Raw genomic sequence first — 7,421 nt, 5'->3', positions numbered from 1 at the left:
TTTTCACGTTTTTTTTACGTTTTTCTCCTTTTCGCCTCTTTTCTGGGCGTATTATTCTTCTTTTTCTTCTTTTTTTTCGTCTAATGCATACCCCATCAGTGCAGCAATGCTTATTCAATACCGCCAGCAGATGGAGACACTGGGGGATAATTTTCTAAGGATTTATACTGATTTTTCCTGTCTGAATTTGTCGCACAGAAAGTTGCAGGCCAAATATGTGTGACATTTCTGCGACTTTAGCTTCTAGAGCATTTTTACAACATTATACATAGGTGCTGAATACATAAAAAGCGTCTGTTCAGCGACAGACAAGTCGCATCGGCTGAAAGTAGGCCAGAATGTCAGTCCATGTTGGAGCAGGTTTAGATACAGTCTAAAGCATAGATCTCAAAGTCTGTGCACAGAATTTAGCAAGGGCCTCGCACCTTCTGATGCATCAGGTAGGTGCACAATAGCATAGCCTAACCCTCTGTACTTTGGTCTATATTGATGCGGGACATAGACAGCCAGCTGATGACCAATCCATTAGTGCAATGGATGGCTGGAAGCATTTGTCTTTGCCTTTGCAATACCACAGAAGCAATGCATGGTCAATGTACAGCAATGACACACCTGTGTGAACAGCCAGGAGACCCCCCCCCCCCCCCCCATGTTATGTTACATAGTTACATAGTTAGTACGGTCGAAAAAAGACATATGTCCATCACGTTCAACCAGGGAATTAAGGGGTAGGGGTGTGGCGCGATATTGGGGAAGGGATGAGATTTTATATTTCTTCATAAGCATTAATCTTATTTTGTCAATTAGGAACATTCAGCACCCACCCGCTATCAAGGCAGCTGCCTATCATGTCATGCCCTACCTGCACAGGTGTGCTGGCTACTCAAATGATCCAATTAAGGAGGCCATTTAGTCAGCAGCAGCAGAAGTCCTGTGCCTGGACGCTCCAACAGGGGCCAGACACAAGCAGAAGCAGAAGCAGCAGAAGCAGCAGCAGCACCACCTTTTGTTTTTTGGCTGCAGCAGCAGCAAGGCCCACAGGGCTGGCTAGCTGGCTAGCCAGCAAGCAGGTAGCAATGAAAGTAGGAATCTTTCTTTTTAACCCTGTAAGGGGGTGGTGCACTGTACCCGAAGATACTGCCATATCGGGTCAATGCATAGGGCGACGGAAGCAAGCTTCGAAATCGGCCCCCGTTCTCAAAAATCCATTTAATATATGGTCCCCAGATAGGGGACGTATCAGATATTAAACTGATAAGAACAGATACTACACTTGATCTTAGCCAAAAGGCCGAGAAGCGATAACCGTGAAAGGGGCGGGCCCAACAAGGTCCCCTTCATGGGCACTATCACTGCTTGCTGTCAGGGAGGCTGCCAGACAATTTTCCATGCACACTCTGGGCTGGGGGGCAGTCAACCACCAGTACACACAGCAGAACCTAAACCCATACCATTATTGCTAAGCAGCAAGACAGGGGCCCATTGCACTCCCACGGGGCCTTTTTAAATGCAATCCATAACCCGGATTTGCCAGGAACCCTTCTTACTCCTCCTACTTGCATGTGACACTGGGCTTAGGATCTGCATAGGAAACACACACACAAGCACACACCTACCTTTGTTGCCTGCAGATGCCTCCTTGGCTGTCCCCAAACGGTATCAAACCAACACCCACGGGAAGCTGTAAGCATAGAGGACATGCCTGCACCCCATTGGACTTACCTGTGTGGGTTAAATCCGGGTTATTTGACAACCTATGGCGGTGATGGTTCTGCTCAGGCAGAGCAGTGCTGATGCTCCTCATAAAGCTGTCGCTGCTGTGAAGGTTCTAGGTGACATCACAAATCCCTATGGTTACATACACAACAAAGCTGGGTTGTTGTTGTTTACACTCTGCAAGGCCTGTGGAAGTGAGTGACATCATAGCACTGTAGTTCTGAGGGTTCAAGATGGATGCAACAATCTCCTGTTGCTTCTATGAAGGCCGTAATAGACGACATCACCAAACAGCTCCATAGTCACATACACAGCAAAGGAGAGATGTTGTTTACACCTAGTGATGTCAGTGGTATTGAGTGACATCACAGCACAGTGCTAAGGCTCCTGGGCCTGGACACAGCAGCGGCTGCAATATCTCAACGGAGAATACGTTTATATCTATGTGTGTGTGTGCGCATATATATATATATATATATATATATATATATATATATATTTCTCCGCCGAAATCACTTTTAAACCCATTTCCACCTTTTTTTCCCTTCTCTTCCTCTTACTTTTTTTTCACGTTTTTTTTACGTTTTTCTCCTTTTCGCCTCTTTTCTGGGCGTATTATTCTTCTTTTTCTTCTTTTTTTTCGTCTAATGCATACCCCATCAGTGCAGCAATGCTTATTCAATACCGCCAGCAGATGGAGACACTGGGGGATAATTTTCTAAGGATTTATACTGATTTTTCCTGTCTGAATTTGTCGCACAGAAAGTTGCAGGCCAAATATGTGTGACATTTCTGCGACTTTAGCTTCTAGAGCATTTTTACAACATTATACATAGGTGCTGAATACATAAAAAGCGACTGTTCAGCGACAGACAAGTCGCATCGGCTGAAAGTAGGCCAGAATGTCAGTCCATGTTGGAGCAGGTTTAGATACAGTCTAAAGCATAGATCTCAAAGTCTGTGCACAGAATTTAGCAAGGGCCTCGCACCTTCTGATGCATCAGGTAGGTGCACAATAGCATAGCCTAACCCTCTGTACTTTGTTCTATATTGATGCGGGACATAGACAGCCAGCTGATGACCAATCCATTAGTGCAATGGATGGCTGGAAGCATTTGTCTTTGCCTTTGCAATACCACAGAAGCAATGCATGGTCAATGTACAGCAATGACACACCTGTGTGAACAGCCAGGAGACCCCCCCCCCCCCCCCCATGTTATGTTACATAGTTACATAGTTAGTACGGTCGAAAAAAGACATATGTCCATCACGTTCAACCAGGGAATTAAGGGGTAGGGGTGTGGCGCGATATTGGGGAAGGGATGAGATTTTATATTCCTTCATAAGCATTAATCTTATTTTGTCAATTAGGAACATTCAGCACCCACCCGCTATCAAGGCAGCTGCCTATCATGTCATGCCCTACCTGCACAGGTGTGCTGGCTACTCAAATGATCCAATTAAGGAGGCCATTTAGTCAGCAGCAGCAGAAGTCCTGTGCCTGGACGCTCCAACAGGGGCCAGACACAAGCAGAAGCAGAAGCAGCAGAAGCAGCAGCAGCACCACCTTTTGTTTTTTGGCTGCAGCAGCAGCAAGGCCCACAGGGCTGGCTAGCTGGCTAGCCAGCAAGCAGGTAGCAATGAAAGTAGGAATCTTTCTTTTTAACCCTGTAAGGGGGTGGTGCACTGTACCCGAAGATACTGCCATATCGGGTCAATGCATAGGGCGACGGAAGCAAGCTTCGAAATCGGCCCCCGTTCTCAAAAATCCATTTAATATATGGTCCCCAGATAGGGGACGTATCAGATATTAAACTGATAAGAACAGATACTACACTTGATCTTAGCCAAAAGGCCGAGAAGCGATAACCGTGAAAGGGGCGGGCCCAACAAGGTCCCCTTCATGGGCACTATCACTGCTTGCTGTCAGGGAGGCTGCCAGACAATTTTCCATGCACACTCTGGGCTGGGGGGCAGTCAACCACCAGTACACACAGCAGAACCTAAACCCATACCATTATTGCTAAGCAGCAAGACAGGGGCCCATTGCACTCCCACGGGGCCTTTTTAAATGCAATCCATAACCCGGATTTGCCAGGAACCCTTCTTACTCCTCCTACTTGCATGTGACACTGGGCTTAGGATCTGCATAGGAAACACACACACAAGCACACACCTACCTTTGTTGCCTGCAGATGCCTCCTTGGCTGTCCCCAAACGGTATCAAACCAACACCCACGGGAAGCTGTAAGCATAGAGGACATGCCTGCACCCCATTGGACTTACCTGTGTGGGTTAAATCCGGGTTATTTGACAACCTATGGCGGTGATGGTTCTGCTCAGGCAGAGCAGTGCTGATGCTCCTCATAAAGCTGTCGCTGCTGTGAAGGTTCTAGGTGACATCACAAATCCCTATGGTTACATACACAACAAAGCTGGGTTGTTGTTGTTTACACTCTGCAAGGCCTGTGGAAGTGAGTGACATCATAGCACTGTAGTTCTGAGGGTTCAAGATGGATGCAACAATCTCCTGTTGCTTCTATGAAGGCCGTAATAGACGACATCACCAAACAGCTCCATAGTCACATACACAGCAAAGGAGAGATGTTGTTTACACCTAGTGATGTCAGTGGTATTGAGTGACATCACAGCACAGTGCTAAGGCTCCTGGGCCTGGACACAGCAGCGGCTGCAATATCTCAACGGAGAATACGTTTATATCTATGTGTGTGTGTGCGCATATATATATATATATATATATATATATATATATATATATTTCTCCGCCGAAATCACTTTTAAACCCATTTCCACCTTTTTTTCCCTTCTCTTCCTCTTACTTTTTTTTCACGTTTTTTTACGTTTTTCTCCTTTTCGCCTCTTTTCTGGGCGTATTATTCTTCTTTTTCTTCTTTTTTTTCGTCTAATGCATACCCCATCAGTGCAGCAATGCTTATTCAATACCGCCAGCAGATGGAGACACTGGGGGATAATTTTCTAAGGATTTATACTGATTTTTCCTGTCTGAATTTGTCGCACAGAAAGTTGCAGGCCAAATATGTGTGACATTTCTGCGACTTTAGCTTCTAGAGCATTTTTACAACATTATACATAGGTGCTGAATACATAAAAAGCGACTGTTCAGCGACAGACAAGTCGCATCGGCTGAAAGTAGGCCAGAATGTCAGTCCATGTTGGAGCAGGTTTAGATACAGTCTAAAGCATAGATCTCAAAGTCTGTGCACAGAATTTAGCAAGGGCCTCGCACCTTCTGATGCATCAGGTAGGTGCACAATAGCATAGCCTAACCCTCTGTACTTTGTTCTATATTGATGCGGGACATAGACAGCCAGCTGATGACCAATCCATTAGTGCAATGGATGGCTGGAAGCATTTGTCTTTGCCTTTGCAATACCACAGAAGCAATGCATGGTCAATGTACAGCAATGACACACCTGTGTGAACAGCCAGGAGACCCCCCCCCCCCCCCCCCCCCCATGTTATGTTACATAGTTACATAGTTAGTACGGTCGAAAAAAGACATATGTCCATCACGTTCAACCAGGGAATTAAGGGGTAGGGGTGTGGCGCGATATTGGGGAAGGGATGAGATTTTATATTTCTTCATAAGCATTAATCTTATTTTGTCAATTAGGAACATTCAGCACCCACCCGCTATCAAGGCAGCTGCCTATCATGTCATGCCCTACCTGCACAGGTGTGCTGGCTACTCAAATGATCCAATTAAGGAGGCCATTTAGTCAGCAGCAGCAGAAGTCCTGTGCCTGGACGCTCCAACAGGGGCCAGACACAAGCAGAAGCAGAAGCAGCAGAAGCAGCAGCAGCACCACCTTTTGTTTTTTGGCTGCAGCAGCAGCAAGGCCCACAGGGCTGGCTAGCTGGCTAGCCAGCAAGCAGGTAGCAATGAAAGTAGGAATCTTTCTTTTTAACCCTGTAAGGGGGTGGTGCACTGTACCCGAAGATACTGCCATATCGGGTCAATGCATAGGGCGACGGAAGCAAGCTTCGAAATCGGCCCCCGTTCTCAAAAATCCATTTAATATATGGTCCCCAGATAGGGGACGTATCAGATATTAAACTGATAAGAACAGATACTACACTTGATCTTAGCCAAAAGGCCGAGAAGCGATAACCGTGAAAGGGGCGGGCCCAACAAGGTCCCCTTCATGGGCACTATCACTGCTTGCTGTCAGGGAGGCTGCCAGACAATTTTCCATGCACACTCTGGGCTGGGGGGCAGTCAACCACCAGTACACACAGCAGAACCTAAACCCATACCATTATTGCTAAGCAGCAAGACAGGGGCCCATTGCACTCCCACGGGGCCTTTTTAAATGCAATCCATAACCCGGATTTGCCAGGAACCCTTCTTACTCCTCCTACTTGCATGTGACACTGGGCTTAGGATCTGCATAGGAAACACACACACAAGCACACACCTACCTTTGTTGCCTGCAGATGCCTCCTTGGCTGTCCCCAAACGGTATCAAACCAACACCCACGGGAAGCTGTAAGCATAGAGGACATGCCTGCACCCCATTGGACTTACCTGTGTGGGTTAAATCCGGGTTATTTGACAACCTATGGCGGTGATGGTTCTGCTCAGGCAGAGCAGTGCTGATGCTCCTCATAAAGCTGTCGCTGCTGTGAAGGTTCTAGGTGACATCACAAATCCCTATGGTTACATACACAACAAAGCTGGGTTGTTGTTGTTTACACTCTGCAAGGCCTGTGGAAGTGAGTGACATCATAGCACTGTAGTTCTGAGGGTTCAAGATGGATGCAACAATCTCCTGTTGCTTCTATGAAGGCCGTAATAGACGACATCACCAAACAGCTCCATAGTCACATACACAGCAAAGGAGAGATGTTGTTTACACCTAGTGATGTCAGTGGTATTGAGTGACATCACAGCACAGTGCTAAGGCTCCTGGGCCTGGACACAGCAGCGGCTGCAATATCTCAACGGAGAATACGTTTATATCTATGTGTGTGTGTGCGCATATATATATATATATATATATATATATATATATATATATTTCTCCGCCGAAATCACTTTTAAACCCATTTCCACCTTTTTTTCCCTTCTCTTCCTCTTACTTTTTTTTCACGTTTTTTTACGTTTTTCTCCTTTTCGCCTCTTTTCTGGGCGTATTATTCTTCTTTTTCTTCTTTTTTTTCGTCTAATGCATACCCCATCAGTGCAGCAATGCTTATTCAATACCGCCAGCAGATGGAGACACTGGGGGATAATTTTCTAAGGATTTATACTGATTTTTCCTGTCTGAATTTGTCGCACAGAAAGTTGCAGGCCAAATATGTGTGACATTTCTGCGACTTTAGCTTCTAGAGCATTTTTACAACATTATACATAGGTGCTGAATACATAAAAAGCGACTGTTCAGCGACAGACAAGTCGCATCGGCTGAAAGTAGGCCAGAATGTCAGTCCATGTTGGAGCAGGTTTAGATACAGTCTAAAGCATAGATCTCAAAGTCTGTGCACAGAATTTAGCAAGGGCCTCGCACCTTCTGATGCATCAGGTAGGTGCACAATAGCATAGCCTAACCCTCTGTACTTTGGTCTATATTGATGCGGGACATAGACAGCCAGCTGATGACCAATCCATTAGTGCAATGGATGGCTGGAAGCATTTGTCTTTGCCTTTGCAATACCACAGA

The 7,421-nt window shown here is 46.0% G+C and overlaps 3 non-coding genes across 3 annotated transcripts; all 3 read right to left on the bottom strand.

The window, feature by feature from the left end:
• Positions 1-1,112: 1,112 nt before the first annotated feature.
• LOC130340475 (U2 spliceosomal RNA) lies at positions 1,113-1,303 on the bottom strand. Its single transcript, XR_008880576.1, has one exon. It is a non-coding gene; the product is annotated as a U2 spliceosomal RNA (small nuclear RNA).
• Positions 1,304-3,392: 2,089 nt separating this feature from the next.
• Positions 3,393-3,583, bottom strand: LOC130340463 (U2 spliceosomal RNA). Its single transcript, XR_008880565.1, has one exon. It is a non-coding gene; the product is annotated as a U2 spliceosomal RNA (small nuclear RNA).
• Positions 3,584-5,676: 2,093 nt separating this feature from the next.
• LOC130340451 (U2 spliceosomal RNA) lies at positions 5,677-5,867 on the bottom strand. Its single transcript, XR_008880554.1, has one exon. It is a non-coding gene; the product is annotated as a U2 spliceosomal RNA (small nuclear RNA).
• Between the last annotated feature and the right edge of the window lie 1,554 nt (positions 5,868-7,421).

Source organism: Hyla sarda, unplaced genomic scaffold (assembly GCF_029499605.1).
Source record: "Hyla sarda isolate aHylSar1 unplaced genomic scaffold, aHylSar1.hap1 scaffold_591, whole genome shotgun sequence".
Lineage (NCBI taxonomy): Eukaryota > Metazoa > Chordata > Amphibia > Anura > Hylidae > Hyla > Hyla sarda.
This window is presented reverse-complemented; position numbering and strand designations above follow the sequence as displayed.